A 17,366-nucleotide genomic window follows, 5' to 3' on the forward strand; every position below is an offset into this window, starting at 1 on the left:
TGAAAGTTCTTTGTACGTCTCTGTACTTACCAGCTTCTCACTTCCACCCTTCTGTTATCTTTCTCTCCTTGTATTTCCAGAGTCATATTTTTCTGGTTCTCATAGATTTTCTTTTTTTTTTTTTCTGATTCTTCAAAACAAGACCATAAGAGACAGAGGTAAAAAGAAATACATGAAAAAGGTTTGCTGATTTTGGCCTTAGTCAATTGCCCTTGGGCATATCCTCTTTTAAGGTTTCTTTCTGAAGAAAACTTTTTAGATTTCAGATTCCTGATTGCGCTATATGTAAATATCAAAGAGACTGTTGACAAAGAGGACTGAGAAAACTTAATTTTTGTGAACAGAAAATTTGTGGATCAAATTGTCTTAAAAGCTTCTATTTTTGTTTACATTTACATTTCACTCAGAATAAATTTTAGAAATTAAAACTTATATTAAACCATTAAGAATTAAACTACAACTCTGAATGATTGTCATGGAAATTTATTTTCTTCATAATTACATTTGTTTCAGTAAGAGACACAAAAATAAAGGTTGAAAAAAAGCTTTCATTTGACAAAACAACACAGTTGCTGTGACTGCTGTAGGATAGTGGTCCTGACTGGTTAAATCTCTGGAATAGTGAGATAATTTCAAAAGTAAAATGCATATGCAAATTAGTTGATCAAATCAGTTCACTATTTTTCCTGGTGTTTGAAGTGAAAGAAGGAAAATGCAAGACAAACAACAGCAGGATGACATAATATATGTTATTTTTGTTAACATAGTGTCATAAATGTAAGAGACACAAGGAAAATGAAATCTCCAGCCCTCACGATGCTGTGGACAGCAGCAATTTCAGTGACAATCCAGTGAATAGCTGAGATTGCATCTGATGCACAAGCAGCTAGGGATGGCATTCATTCCATCTGACTTACATTATCTGCAGTGTTGTCATCTGGACTTCTACAGGCAACAGAGAGAAAATAGCTTGTACAGGACAACAGTGCTGGCTGCACATGGCAGGTTGGTCCTCACAACCCTCACTGGTTCTCAGTAGATTATTAGTAACTAGATTATTTCCAGCAACCTGGCAAATGTTAGGTGTTAATTATTATTTTTTTAGGCTTTCACACCTTTATATGTAATTTCCTGGAGGTTTTTCTGGATCTTACTATAAGGAAAACCTTCAATGAGCAGAAGGCCTATAGTCACATGGCATTTCTGTCTGCAATGAACAAGTCACTACTGAGAATAATTCCTGTTAGTTTTCATTTTGAAACAAATGCCTGCATTTTGTAGAAGAAAAAGCACATCTAGAGCCTAAAATTTGCTAAAATCAATAAATGTTTGACAATATACTAAGAAAATGAGATATTTGGTTTTATACTAGGTCAAAAAGGATGGCAGGTACTTATTGAAGTAGCTTTGGCTTGACTAGTATGTATGCTGAGGTATCTTATTGTGAAATTAAAATCGGTACTGGAGAGTGATCAATGGAGAACAATGAAAATGTCCATTTTGAGTAAGCCATGTTTGTTTGTTTGTTTGTTTTAATCTAGTGTCTGCTTTCCACACCAGAAGTGGAATATGGCAAGGGAATTTTTATCCTTTGTTTGAAGAGTTAACTAGCTACCAGGACATAATTAAATATAGTAACACTGTATTAATTAAAAAACCAGTAGACTTCCGGGTCTCCACACTGAAAAATGTAGTTGTTGCAATTTGCAATGACAGTCCTTCTGCTCCACTGTTTACTCAATGCATTGTATCAGCTGCTTAGAAAAAGCTCTTTGTAGTTGGATTTAAAATCTCTGGAAAGCGTTGAATCTGTATGGGATTCTATAAACAGGATAAGATAATTTCTCATGCTGTATACGTGCCAAACAAATTAGCATTACTGACCGAAACATTTTAACGGCAGAAAAGGATGAGGTTCAGTTCTCTCAAGAAAACCCAGGGAAGGAAGTGGCCATCAAGCCAGACTTCATCACAGAACGACTCTCATTAATTTTAAAAATCTGCTGACTTTTTGGAATGGTTACAGCAAATGACTTATGAAATGAAAAATCCTTTCCCAACCCAGTGAGCTTTTCAATCAATGTTCTCCATGATGTGCTGTTTGCTAGCTGTCTCAACTCAGCAGCCCTAAAAATATTTAGCAATATAAATGTACATTTTAATAGCTTGCTCTGATCTCTCTTTTGATATCTGGCTTTCATGATCTGCCTCCATTCATCCACAATCTCTGGTGCCATCAGCTGAAAAGTCACTTTCTCTCCAGGGTTCACCTGAAGGCATCAGCTCCCCCCAGCCCCCACCTCAGTACTACTCCATGTCCCCATCAGTTTCACCATTTTTTTTTTTCTCTCTCTCATGAAAAATATAATAACAGTTTCTTCCTGTGCATACTCCATGCCCTGAGGAGAAGATTAAATTAAATTAGAACTTAAAAGAGGCTTTACCGTTGGCTTAAATGTCTAGTTTAACTGCCTAAGCTACAAATAAGTTTTATGCAGGTTATTGTTCTTCACCTAAAGCACCATTACTGTAAGGCTTTGTAGCAGACAGACTAATCACTGCTGAGGAGTAGAGGTTTTATTTACTGACTGGCCACAATACTCTTTGCTGACCAACTTTTCCACCTTTGTTTGACTGTTTATCTTGTTTTTTTTTCTCAGTGGCCAAACAAGTAAGGTTTGGGAAGCCATCAAGCACTGTCACTGGTGAAGGAGGGCATTTTGCACCAGGAACGAAGCTATTTGAAACATATGCTTCACGCAGCTCACAGGAATCACCAGGATCAGGAAATGACGTTTCCTATGTGTTTGCTCTGTGTTTTAATTACAGTTGCTGTTGGAGAGGTGTTTGTCTCTCAGCCAAACAATACAGGTGTCTAAAACAGCCTAGTGTAAGCCCCAGCATCACAGCTGCTGGTCCAGAAGAGCAGCAGGGAAGACCAAAAGTCCGTGGAGATGCTTTGAACAAGTGTGTGCCGTGCTGTGCATGAGCTCTGTAGCAAAGGCAGCTGCTCCAGCAGGAATCTCTCTGCCCCCTGGATGGCACAGCTCCACATCCTGACAGCCCTGGTGCTGTTCGCTGAGAGAACACTCAGAGCAGAGGTGGGTACTTCAGATACAAAGGGATGTTAGTTAATTACTGCTTCGATTTCCTCTGGTATTCTCAATTGCTTTTTGAGTGTCTTGTGGGATAAGCTAAAGTTCCCCAAGGATGACGGTGTCAGAGCCAGTCCTGTTCAATGTCTTTGTTGATGATCTGGATGAAGGGATTGAGTTTACCCTTCAGTAAGTGGGAATGTTGATCTGCTGGAGAGTAGGATGGCCCTACAGAGGGATTTGGACATGCTGGATTGATGCACCAAGGCCAGTGGTATAAGGTTCAGCATGGCCAAATGCTGGGTCCTGCGCAAGGGTCACAACAACCCCAGGCAGCATTCCAGGCTTAGGGAAAAGTGGCTGGAAAACTGCCCAGCAGAAAAGGTCCTGGGATTGCTGGTTACAGTGGCTGAAGCTGAGCCAGCAGTGCCCAGGTGCCGAAGAAGGCCAATGGCACCTGGCCTGGATCAGCAGCGCTGTGGCAGCAGGACCAGGGCAGTGATTGTCCCCTGTGCTGGGCATTGGTGAGGGCAGACCTCAAATCCTGTGTTCACTTTTGGGCTCCTAAAGCATGTCCAGAGAAGGTAACAGAGCTGGGGAAGGGTGTGGAACACAAGTCTGGCAAGAAGCAGGTGAGGGAGCTGGAGGTGTTTAGCCTGGAGAAAAGGAGGATCAAGGAGAACCCTATTAGTCTCTACAACTCCCTGACAGAAGGGTGGAGCCAGGAGGGAGTCAGCCTCTTCTACCAGGTGATAAATGAAAGGATGGCCTCAAGCTGTGCTTGAGGAGGTTCAGGTCAGGCATCAGGAAAAAATTTCTACAAAGAAAGGGTTGAAAAGCACTGGAACAGGCTCTCTAAGGAGGTGGTAGAGTCACCATTTCTAAGGGTGTTCAAGAAATGATTGGATGTGGCACTCAGTGCCTTGGCCTGGTTGACAGTGTGGTGATAAGTCAAAGGTCAGACTCAATTATCTTGGAACTCTTTCCCAACAAAATGTTTCTGTGAAGGAAGACACTGGAGGATTATGTACCTTCAACACAGAAAAGGTGTGGGAACAAGTGATTTCTGTCTAACACAGACCAGTTTCTGGTGCTGAGTGTGTCTAAGAACTTTGCACTTGACTGCTGTGCACATGGATTTCTGTCAGTCACCTTGGCTCTGGATGGAATGGGAAGGCTACAGCCCTCCTTGTCTCACCAGCATCAAAGGTACTTCTACACTGATAAAATCGAAAGCACATAGAGTTATGTCCCTGTCCTGGTTTGGGACAAATTTGGGAGAAAACCCTTGTATAGGATCCCTCTAAGGAAGCAAACTCATGTGGCTCTTCCCTCTAACTGGTCTGGAAAACAAACTAAAACCTTCTTTGGAGAAAAGTGGAAAAAACTATTTTACTAAACAGATGAAGTGCATACAAGTATAAAGAATGAATAGTATGAAACAATAAAACCTCTCCTTCTGAAGTGAGATGGCAAACTGAGAAAGTCCTTGCCGTGGGTGTAGCTTGGCTCTCTCTCTCTCAGTCTCTCCTCAGTCCCAGTCCCTCCGGCGCTGCTGGAAAATGCCGAGGTCCAGGCCCCGGTGGGCCGCAGGTGCAGCCCCCAGTGCTCCCCTGGGTTTTCAGTCCAGAGCAGGTTTAAACAGTTCCAAGAAAAAGGAAAAAAAACAGTCTAGGGAAATTCTCTGCCCTAGCTAGCTGAAACTAACTAAAAGCAAAGAAAAAAAAAGATCTCTGTCCTGCAGTCTCTCCAAGCCTCCGCCGGACACGCTGTCTGCAGAAGAATGTGGAGGAGTCGGGCAGTTTTCTCAAAACAAACTCCGCGCTTCTCCTTGCTCTTAGAACCAGTCTTAAAGGCACAGGACTTAATATACAGCACAAACAGAACAGACGATTGGGGATACAGGCATCATAAAGTTACCCTAGGACATTCCACCCCTTGTATCCCCATATCGTCAATTTACTAAAACTAATATATATTCCAGCTCTACACACACATACATCTATATAAAAACAATATGCAATATACAGCTACATACAGTGGCAGTACCATTTAGCACACAGTGATAATTACACACAGTTCTCACCCAACAATCAAATCTCCCTGGGGTACACATCGTGTGGTTCCATCTTTCTGCATTACTCACCATGTGCAGCTTGGTCTCTGAGCAAAGACAATCCCACGGATGGGATCCTCTGTACTTGAAGCAGAATTGATCCAAACTCTCTTCCCTAACAAACCTCTTACATGTACTACTGGGACTTTCTCTCCATCTACTGTATGTAGGGACTTAGATTGGGCAGGGCCTGCTCTGTTGGTGGAACCTCGGGTGTTAACTAACCAGGTGGCCTTTGCTAGATGCTGCTCTCAGTTTTTGAATGATCCCCCACCCAGTGCTTTCAGGGTGGTTTTTAGCAGTCCATTATATCTTTCTATTTTCCCTGAAGCTGGTGCATGATAGGGGATATGGTACACCCACTCAATGCCATGTTCCCTAGCCCAGTTGTTGATGAGGCTGTTCTTGAAATGAGTTCCATTGTCTGACTCAATTCTCTCGGGGGTACCATGCCTCCAAAGAACTTGTTTTTCAAGGCCTAGAATGGTGTTACGGGCCGTAGCGTGAGGCACAGGGTAGGTCTCCAGCCATCCTGTGGTGGCTTCTACCATTGTGAGCACGTAGCGCTTGCCTTGGCGGGTTTGGGGAAGGGTGATGTAGTCAATCTGCCAGGCTTCCCCGTACTTATACTTGGACCATCGCCCGCCATACCACAGGGGCTTCACCCGCTTGGCCTGCTTGATGGCAGCACACGTCTCACAGTCATGGATAACTTGAGAAATACTGTCCATGGTTAGATCCACCCCTCGGTCTCGGGCCCACTTATAGGTGGCATCTCTGCCCTGATGGCCTGAGGCATCATGGGCCTATCGAGCTAGAAACAACTCTTCTTTGTGTTGCTAATCTAAGTCTATCTTTGACACCTTTATCTTAGCAGCCTGATCTACCTGCTCGTTGTTTCGGTGCTCCTCATTAGCCCGACTCTTGGGGACATGGGCATCGACATGACGGACTTTGACAGGTAGCTTCTCTACCCGAGTGGCAATGTCCTTCCACTCATCTGCAGCCCAGATTGGCTTTCCCCTACGCTGCCAGTTGGCCTTTTTCCACTTCTCCAGCTATCCCTACAGAGCATTGGCTACTATCCACGAATCAGTGTAGAGGTAGAGCTTTGGCCATTTCTCTCTTTCAGCAATGTCCAGAGCCAGTTGAACAGCTTTGAGCTCAGCAAGTTGGCTTGACCCACCTTCTCCTTTAGTGGCTTGTGCAACCTGTCTTGTGGGGCTCCATACAGCTGCTTTCTACTTCTGGTTCATCCCTACGATGCGGCAGGAACTGTCAGTGAAAAGAGCATAGCGTGTTTCTTCTGCTGGCAGTTGGTTGTAGGGTGGAGCTTCTTCAGCACGTGTCACTTGTTCTTGCTCTTCTTCATCCATGAGACTAAAGTTTTCACCTTCCGGCCAGTTTGTAATTATCTCCAAAATCCCAGGGCGATTTGGGTTTCTAATGCGGGCGCGCTGAGTGATGAGGGCAATCCATTTGCTCCATGTGGCATTGGTGGCATGGTGGGTAGAGGGAACTTCTGCTTTGAACATCTATCCCAGCACTGGTAGTCGAGGTGCCAGCAGGAGTTGTGTTTCAGTCCTTACTACTTCTGAGGCAGCTTGAACTCCTTCATAGGCAGCCAAGATTTCCTTCTCTGTTGGAGTGTAGTTGGCTTCGGACCTTTTGTAACTTCGGCTCTAGAATCCCAGTGGTCGGCCTCGAGTCTCCCCAGGCCCTTTCTGCCAAAGGCTCCAGGACAGGCCATTGTTCCCGGCTGCTGAGTAGAGCACGTTCTTCACATCTGGTCTCGTCCTCACTGGGCCAAGGGCTACTGCATGAGCAATCTCCTGCTTGATCTGGGCAAAGGCTTGTTGCTGTTCAGGGCCCCAGTGGAAATCGTTCTTCTTGCGGGTGACTAGGTAGAGAGGGCTCACAATCTGGCTGTACTCAGGAATGTGCATCCTCCAGAAACCTATGGCGCCTAGGAAAGCTTGTGTTTCCTTTTTGTTAGTTGGTGGGCACATTGCTGTGATCTTGTTGATGACTTCAGTGGGAATCTGACGCCTTCCATCGTGCCACTTTACTCTTAGAAACTGGATCTCTCGAGCAGGTCCCTTAACTTTGCTCTTCTTGATAGCAAAGCTAGCCTTCAGGAGAATCTGGATGATCTTCTCTCCTTTCTCAAACACTTCTGCTGCTGTGTTCCCCCACACAATGATGTCATCGATGTACTGTAGATGTTTCGGAGCCTCACCCTTTTCCAGTGCAGCCTGGATCAGTCCATGGCAGATGGTGGGGCTGTGTTTCCACCCCTGGGGCAGTCGGTTCCAGGTGTACTGCACGCCTCTCCAGGTGAAAGCAAACTGAGGCCTGCATTCTGCAGCCAGAGGAATGGAGAAAAATGCATTAGCAATGTCAATTGTGGCGTACCACTTTGCTGCCTTGGACTCCAGCTGGTACTGGAGTTCCAGCATGTCCGGCACAGCAGCGCTCAATGGTGGAGTCACTTCGTTCAAGGCACGGTAGTCCACAGTCAATCTCCATTCTCCGTCAGACTTGCGCACAGGCCAGATGGGGCTGTTGAAGGGTGAGTGGGTTTTGCTGACCACCCCTTGTGTTTCCAGCTCACGGATCATCTTGTGGATGGGGATCACAGCATTTCGAGTTGTTCTATACTGTCGGCGGTGCACTATTGAAGTGGCAATTGGCACTTGTTGCTCTTCCACCCTCAGAAGACCTACAGCAGATGGGTTCTCTGATAGTCCAGGCAAGGTATTCAACTGCTTAACACCCTCTGTCTCTACAGCTGCTATCCCAAATGCCCACCTAAATCCCTTTGGGTCTTTGAAATACCTATTTCGGAGGAAGTCTATGCCCAAAATGCATGGAGCTTCTGGGCCAGTCACAATAGGGTGTCTCTTCCACTCATTTCCAGTCAGGCTCACATCAGCCTCCACCAAAGTAAAATCTTGTGAACCCCTTGTCACCCCAGCAATGGAAACAGATTCTTCCCCTACATGTCTTGATGGAAGTAATGTGCACTGTGCACCAGTGTCAACTAAGGCCTCGTATTTTTGTGGTTCTGATGTGCCAGGCCAACGAATCCACACAGTCTAAAAAACACGGTTTTCCCTAGCCTCTACCTGGCTAGAGGCAGGGCCCCTCTAAGCCTGATTATCCTTATTTCCCTGGGTAACTGGAGCTGCTTCCTTCTTGCTGGAACTTCCTCTCATAGTCTTGCCATCCAACAATTCATGCAGCCGTTGTGTCATAGCATCAGTAGATTCTCCATCCTATCTTTTCATGTTTTCTCCACAATCACGCAGGAAGGACTACAGCTTAGCCCGTGGGATGCCTTTTCCCTCTCTATCTAGGGAACGTTTGCGTGTGGTGCCAGAGCCTCTAACTTGTACTGCAGAGATCTGGAGAATGTCTTGCTTGAGTTCTTTGTGATTCTCCTCTATCTTGTCTGCTAATCTCTGCACTTGTGTTTCCAGAGCTGCAATTCTTGCATGTGTTGGACCATGCACAGCATCTGCATATGTTCGTAGCTTCTTCGCCATATCAAGCACGGTCTCTTCTGTCTCATCCCGCTTCATTATTGCTAAAGCAGAGGAGTATTCTTGTGGCCCAAGTCGTACAAGTTTTCGCCACATCACAGGTGTACATGGTACCAAGTCGGGGTTCCTAGTGTTTATGTCCTCTGAGAAGACAATCTTCGCCACTGCCATTTCCCTCAAGCGCTGGATCCCTTGTTCAATGGTTTTCCACTGGGTTTGCTGCATATAGAGATCGTCGGCACACAGATATCTTTGTGCCACACTTCCCAGGACCCGTTCCCAGAGACTGCAAGGACTAGCCTCCCTCATCATTTCTTGGTCAATAACTGGATCATGTGACAGGGATCCCAGATGTCTCGCTTCAGTGCTATCTAGTATTGTAGCCTCGCCTGCAGCATCCTAAAGACGGACTAACTAACTAATTATAGATTCATCAGGTCGTCGAGTATAATCCTTTCTTAGGCCACGAAGATCTTTCAGGGAAAAGGACTTAATAGTATCTCCTGCTCTTGCAGCAGTTGGTCGGGCTCCTGCTCTTGCAGCAGTTGGTTGGGCTCCTGATGTTGTAGCAGCTGGTTGGGCTCCTGATCGTGTGCTAGTTGGTTGGACTCCCGATCTTGTGCTAGTTGATTTGGCTTCTGATTTTGTATCAGTTGGTTCGGCTTCTGACTGTGTATCATCAGTTGCTTCAGCTTCTGATTGTGTGTCAGGTGGTTTGACTCCTGACTGGGTGTCAGGAGGCATTGAGGATCCTTCACCTGAATCATCGTCTACTGGTCGATCGGTTTTGTCCGTGTGCTTCTTTCCCTTCTTTACTGCAGCAACTGCCGGTGTCTTAGCCTCACTGTCTGGTTTAGCTGCAGCCTGAATAGCTGTGGGGTTGGCTGCAGCCTGAGTGACTGATTTATCTCCTTGCTCCCTTGCCTCTATCTGCTGCCCTACAGTGTTTAGCAGTGCGTGACTCATTTTAGAAAAGCTATAAACCATATAGAGGAAAGTCACCAGGTGAAATACCAGGGAGGTGGGGTCTTTAACATTCAGGAGACGCTGAACCTTCTCCAAAAGTGATGTAACTGACTTAAAAGAGAAGAAGGAAAGAAGAGGCTGAAGAGCCTCATCCCCTACTCCTCCTCTAACAAACTGGGTGCAATTGTTGATAAATCCCTAAAACATGCTGCTGGAACTAGGACGCAGGGTAGGACGAAAAAACCATAAACTGAATATACCCAGAACAAACTCCAGTATCTTTATAAGCTTCTTGTAAACCATAATCACCGAACCCAGGAAAATAGCTATTCTAATTTGTGCATCCCTAATGTAAAAGCTGTATGTTAGGGACAATATTGGAGCTATTTCTGGGTAAGAAAACAAACTTAGGGACCAGAAAGGTATTAAAACTTCAAAAAAGCCTAGGGAACAGAAATGCAGAAAAGACTCCATTCTAAGAGACATTAGGAATTCAAGAAGCAACATGGCCACTGACTGTTTAATCTCCACCCAAAGGACAACCAAAAAAATGCAGTTAATAATAATCAATACAAGTTTTTTCCACTCTCTCGTGCCCCGCAGTGGGCGCCAGTTAGAAATATGTCCTGGTTTGGGACAAATTTGGGAGAAAACCCTTGTATAGGATCCCTCTAAGGAAGCAAACTCATGTGGCTCTTCCCTCTAACTGGTCTGGAAAACAAACTAAAACCTTCTTTAGAGAAAAGTGGAAAAAACTATTTTACTAAACAAACGAAGTGCATACAAGTATAAAGAATGAATAATATGAAACAATAAAACCTCTCCTTCTGAAGTGAGAGGGCAAATTGAGAAAGTCCTTGCCGTGGGTGGAGCTCAGCTCTCTCTCAGTCTCTCCTCAGTCCCAGTCCCTCCGGCGCTGCTGGAAAATGCCGAGGTCCAGGCCCCGGTGGGCCGCAGGTGCAGCCCCCAGTGCTCCCCTGGGTTTTCAGTCCAGAGCAGGTTTAAACAGTTCCAAGAAAAAGGAAAAAAAACAGTCTAGGGAAATTCTCTGCCCTAGCTAGCTGAAACTAACTAAAAGCAAAGAAAAAAAAAGATCTCTGTCCTGCAGTCTCTCCAAGCCTCCGCCGGACACGCTGTCTGCAGAAGAATGTGGAGGAGTCAGGCAGTTTTCTCAAAACAAACTCCGCGCTTCTCCTTGCTCTTAGAACCAGTCTTAAAGGCACAGGACTCAATGTACAGCACAAACAGAACAGACGATTGGGGATACAAGCATCATAAAGTTACCCTAGGACAGTCCCTAATGAATAATAGAAATGTGTTGCATTTGTGTATGTAATAAATATTACCTTTCTGTGCTAGGTAAATAACACTGATTTTCTTGCAAGGACTTATATCTTTTGTGTTCTTTCATAAAAGAACATGTTTCACTCTAATAAATATGAACTGAGAAAATCTGAAGCAATAGGGATTGCCAGATAACTTTCAACAAAGTGAGCAAGAAAGATGATTTTTAAAACCTGCCCTATTGTGTCAGCTATTTTGTGTATGAAAAATAAAATTTTGAACAATAGCTCCTTGATTGCATGTCCCTGTAAGACACATAGGATGGACAAAACAGCCACAGGAATCCAGTAATAAAAGAGCAGAGAGGTTTGCACCTTTACAATTTGTTGGCATGAAACTGAAGCGGCATCCTAAAAGTCTGCACTTGTTGGTCAGTGAGAAGAGTCTCTTTGGAAGTACAGCATGTGATAATATAATCCTTGCTATTAGTACAACATGAATGATATGGATTAAAGAGAGATGAGGAGAAACAGCAGGTTTCAGAGCTGCTGGCCATGGCACTATCAATTACCTGTCTTGCTTAGGTCCCAGGAGGTCTGGCATTTTCCCAGCTGTAATTCCTTTTAGGCAGCATCAGTGTTGGAGCTGAGAAGCATCACTGTTCTACCTGCCTGATGTGTGGCAAAGTCCTTGTGCAATAAGTTCAGATCAGTGTAAAATTATGTTGAAGACAGCAGGTGAGGCAGCACAAAATCATCTCAGTGAATTGGATTTTTTTTCTCTCTTTTTTTGACAGCAGTGGCTAGACATTTTATCAGCTAATAAAAAATGACAATCAATAGACTGAGCTAGAATTTAAGCCTCACAGAATGCTTTGAGATTAATTGATTCAAACAACCGGTCTTTTTTTCCTTTATCTTGTATATGAGCATATACAACTGCAAATACTAAATCCCCAGATTTGAACTGCAGGTTTAACCTTGTTGAAAAACAAGAGACTTGACCCTGGTTACCTTTCCCTTTTTTCACAAAGGTGTTCCCTTAAATAGGACACAACCCTAAAGTAAGAAAAAAGGATACCAGGTGTGGTTTGAAATGGCATCTTCACATTCTTCACAAAACTCTTTTGTTTTGAGGGATATCAAGTTCCAGGAAAAGAGGTGTAAATATTCCCCCTGATTTTAAATGGCAGATCACTTTCTGAGAAAAACATCAGAGTCTGTGCCAGAGTGATAGTTCTCTCCAGAAATGTCCACTTGGTGGCTTTTTTTTTTTTTTTTTCCCCTCTTCTTTAAGTATGGTGCTTCTTTTTTTTCTTTATTTTTTGTTTCCTTTCCTTTCTCTTTTATGAGCCCTGAACTCCATGTTTCAGTCCCGCCAGTCCTACATTATGCTTGCATATGTGCTGCAGTAAACACATGCACTGTTTTGTCCAAACTCTTCCAGATTCTTGCAGTCTCAGGAGAGGAACATGAAGATGGCCTCAGGAAAGGAATCATAAATAGGTGCATATATGCTCTTGTGACTGTATACTTTAATCTAATTGAGCATTCATGGAAAAAAAGTCTGCTTTATTACTTACCATAAATCCAAGATAATTCTATTTAATGTTCCTTTAACTGACAAAAAAAGGATAAACATAGCTAACTATAAACATGACATAAATAAAATCTGGCATTCCTCCCATTCCCCACCCATTGTCCCAGTTGGATATTTTATCATATCACTCATATAAAATTTAACAGTATGGTATATAAATGATCCCTTTTTAAAATCCTTTTGCATAATAATTGGGTGGTTTCCAGTAATAAAGAATAGTAAAGCTACAATTTATTCCAAATCATAAACATCTTTGTTTTATGCGGGCCTCTTTTCTTTCATTGTGGAGAAAACAATACAGCAGCCAACAGAGAGCTAGATCAGCAGAAAGCAATAGTTGTTTGAAAAGAACTAGAGCCACTTGAATTCTGTCTGAATTTAGCTGACTTGGCGTCTTACTCCGGCTCAGGGAAGTAGAGGAAATGCTAAAATAGTGACACAAATTGATGTTAATAAATTAGCACGCTCATAAAAGGAGACTCCCAATTTTAGTGCTAACAGCACACCATTATACGGAGCATAATGTAGTTTAAAAGGCACACTGATAAGTGGCTGTATTCAAATCCATTTCTGTGCCCTTTTGTGTTCTTATCTACCCTGGTCCAGCAGACAATCCAGCTTTTCACTAACCTTTGGCGCTCCACCATCAGCAGTAATCCGTGCTCTCCTTTATACCCCCGCAGCTCCCGTAATGAGCATCACCTGTGGTATGTGACATTTGGAGCTGCAGCAGCAGCAAGAGGAGCCTGCTCTGGTGCCTGCTGATGGAAGAGGCTCCAGCGCTCAGGGCCCGTGGGAACCTGTCTGTGTGCCCCAAAGCAATGCCAGGGAAATGGCTAAATACCGCTCATCTCCACCGAGCTGAGCCTCGGCCCCTAATCCTTGTAATTGCTGCTTGCTAAGAGGGAATCACCACACGGGGTCCTGAACTCACATAGGGTGCTTGGCCTGCCTCTAACAAAACTAGAGAATGCATTTGAGATAAATTCCTTATTTGAATCAAATAGATTACCATGGCAAAACCTCAGTTTTAAAGGAATTGATATCCTTTAAAATTAATTTTATGGGGTATTTTTTGCAATCATATGTATTTTTAACTTCCTCTTGTACATTTTTAAGCGTATTTATACTGAAATTTGAGGCTTTCTCCCTCTAGGAATTTATATATATTTCTCAACAAATATGAATATGAACATTCATACCTATGTAAACAACTTTGAATTGCAGCAGCTCTGTAAGAGAATAACTGGCCTAGTAATTTTTTTCAAAATAACAGCTGATAATGAACAGCACTTTGAAAAGAATAGGATTTCTAGAGCTATAAGACAAATACCACAACCTAAGAAAAAAATTAGCCAAATAAGAATGAGAAAGTAGAAGAATAGGAAGCTGAATAAGAAAATAAACAGAATACCAAAACCAGAAATACTTGCAGATATGTCATTCCAATAGTTTGAACAGCGTGCTTTTCAATCCTCTCAATTTTTGTTTGGTAGGTTGCTGCTTTGGTTGTGTTTTTTTGGTATTTGGTTGTTTTTTGTTTTGTTTTGTTTTGTTTTGTTTTGTTTTGTTTTGTTTTCCCAGGAGAAAAATCTAGCTGAGAATTTTAATAAATACATTTTCTTAAAGCAAAGATCAGTTTAGCACCAAGACTTACACTCAGTTGTAAACTTAGAGACATGTGGCAGGGTTTCCAATGTGGCAGCAAATATTCTTCCAAAACCAGGTATCTACCAAAATAAAAGGTTCTTGTTGCTGGACTGATATGTTGAAAGAACTAGAATTCAAGACAAGAAATGTCTGAGACTAAAAACAATTTCTCTAGTAGTAGAAATACGAGATTACCAACGCTATAGAACAAAACTATTCTGTCCCATAATACAATTTGCAATAAAGGAGGCAATATTATTTTCTCTTTCAGAAATTCACTGAGACAGACAACAAAGAAATAATGTATTTTGAACTGTCAGATATGCTTACCAGAGTTTAGCTTCTCATTTGTATATGTTTGATGTGATTTTGTTCTGGACTTCCCCAAAGAAATAGATGGATGGTCTCAAAATATTGCCTTTTAAAAAGAGAAAAATATGCAGTCATGTGACGAATCAGCAGGTAACACAGGCAGAATATTCTGACTCTTGAAATTGAGTGGCTGACTAGCAATACTCCATAAATTGTAACCCTGCTCTGCACATCCTTTATTTTTTTTATTGGGGGAAGTGCACAAGTAGTCATGTTAGAAGTATCACGTTAATTATTATCAATTTATTGGTTGTTTTTTTTGGCTTTAGGGGGGTTTTAAACCCATAGCAAGATATGTGTAGGGAGGTAAAAAAACATACCAGAAGGAACTCTGTGAACACAACAATCTAAAATCCTTTACTACCTGAAGGAACTTGCTACTCTAAAGCTCAGAGACCTGGACATTAGTCATCAGAGAACATAAACAATATAATACCAGGATTATAATGCCACCCACCAGTATTGGGGATTAGTATGGCAAAGGTTTGGTTCCCCCATACTGGTGCAAAATAATTCTGCCTAGCAGGAAAAAAACAGTCCTCTTCTAGCTAATGTGCTCATCTGCAAAACAATTTATATAATTTATGTGTCTTCAGACTTTGCCCCTGGCTTGTGAATACAGGAATTGGGGCTCCTAATTATTTTAGAGACATTAAAAAATAGGCTTTCAGTGAGATCACCTTGTTTTCTCATCTTTTACAACCACCTGACAGTTTTGAAAAGGTATAGGAGGGCTATAAAAACACCCATCAAATGCAGCTGTGCTGCATTTCAAGGCCAGCTATGTTGCTGCAGCACGGGGAGACATGCATATATCCCTTGAATCTCAGAAAAATTTCCTGAAACTGAGGAAAATGTGGGTTCTTAAGACAAGAAAGGTAACAACAAAGAGAATATGTAGAGACATGTCGAGAGTGTAATCCTGTTGTGAATTACTCTGGCTGTCCTGTGGTCAGCCAGATTCTTAGCCTGACCAAGTTTTTGACCAAAATTAGTGGAATACTTCAGATTTAGCTGATCAGAGGAATCAATCCAGATCACTATCAGTTGCTCATTCACTTCCACGTGAGCAAGTGCAGCCACAGAGAAGCCATGACGGGGTGAGAGTTGAAGCGAGATTCAGAGCCCCTTGACACTGGTTTCGATTTCTTGGTAAAAAATTCACGGTTACAGTTTTTGCATTAGCTCCTCTGTGCTTCAGAAAGAGGAGTGTTGGAGCTGCCCACACATACCAAGCATGCAGTCACAGTCAGTCACCAAATGGTGCCTGCAGGACACAAGCAGCAGGGCTGGGTGAAGCTGGATGACCTTGGAGCTCCCTGGAGAAGGAGACAACTGAGGTGGCTGTGAGAGCTTTGAGACATGGTCAGGAGGCTGATTCATAAGTTGCTACTGGAGCTTTCTTCTCTTGTTGGTAAACTGAACAGAAATTTGTTCCTTCACAAAGGTCTGCTTTCTTGGATCTTACGGAGTCATTAGGAGCCTCCTTCTTACGCATCTTTTGTGGAAGAAGAGGACAAGAGTAGAAGGAATGGGAAATTGTTGTGCAAGCTGGGGTTGTGCAGAAATTGCAGGGTTCCAGTGCTGTTGTTACTTTAATTATTCAAATAAACAAGAGACATAAATTATCTTGACAGTGCCTGCTGGCCACCTGCCTAACCAAATGTTGGAGAAAAATATGTATGATATTCAAAGAGTAAATACAGTTGAAAATGGCGTTGTACTCTTCCAGTAAGCTTTATCTGCTATTAGTGTTTAATTAGTAACTGTAAAGAGATTTCTTCCTTCATTATTGAGTGAGATTTTTCAATAGTGACTATACTAGGGGAGGATAATTAAGGGACTATTCTGAATATAATCTCAGCCTTAGTAAAGGTAGTGGGAATGTTTCTTTTTTTTCCCTCACTTGTGCTGAAAGAAACAAAATAAACAAAAAATCCTCAATGAGGATTTATTGGAAATACTTTTATCCTCAATAAATAAAATAATTTCACTAGTGAAACAAAGCTGTTCAGTCAAAAACTGAGCAATAGTCTTACATTAATAATTTTGTTATTGTTACATATTTAGATCTTTTCACCACTTCACTGTATATGTTGCCTCAAGATACTGAGGGGCTTCGTTAATTCCAGGAAGCCCCTACCCTCTGAACTCTTCTTTCTTGCTTACATCAACCTTTTAGGCTCACTGATGCCTTCATCCAGTATCCTTCAACAGACCAGGGAACAGGTCCCTTCTTGAAGTGCTGCTTCCTGCTTTCTGGTCCTGTCTCAGCTCACAAAGCTGGCTGCTCGTGCTGGAAAAAAAGGAGGATTTCTGTGGTGCAGCTGAAACAAAAGCCATACACAGTAAAACAATAACATGACCTGCAGCGGCAGTAGGCTTCTGTTGAGTTGAATAGCCTGACACACCGTGATGGTTTTCGGCCAAATTAGTAGTGGCATGTCTTCTGGAAAGGGAGAAATCCTGTATTTTTATGATGAATATCAATAAAGGACTTCTGCTTATCTTAACAATATTGCAATAATAATAAGAAGAAGGCCAGGGTGGAGTAGAGGAGAGAAGCTTTAAGCAGAAACACTTGAGAGGCTTAAATTATTTTCATATTCACTAAAAAGCAAAGATTTATAGAGTTCACTGTGAGCATATATTTGCTTATTAGAGATGCATGGGAACAAAAGGAAGCTGAGGTGGTTTTAGGATAAGCTGCCCAGAAGTAAATAGCTTTTGAATCTTCTT

This window comes from Hirundo rustica, chromosome 2, assembly GCF_015227805.2.
Source record: "Hirundo rustica isolate bHirRus1 chromosome 2, bHirRus1.pri.v3, whole genome shotgun sequence".
NCBI classification, from domain to species: domain Eukaryota; kingdom Metazoa; phylum Chordata; class Aves; order Passeriformes; family Hirundinidae; genus Hirundo; species Hirundo rustica.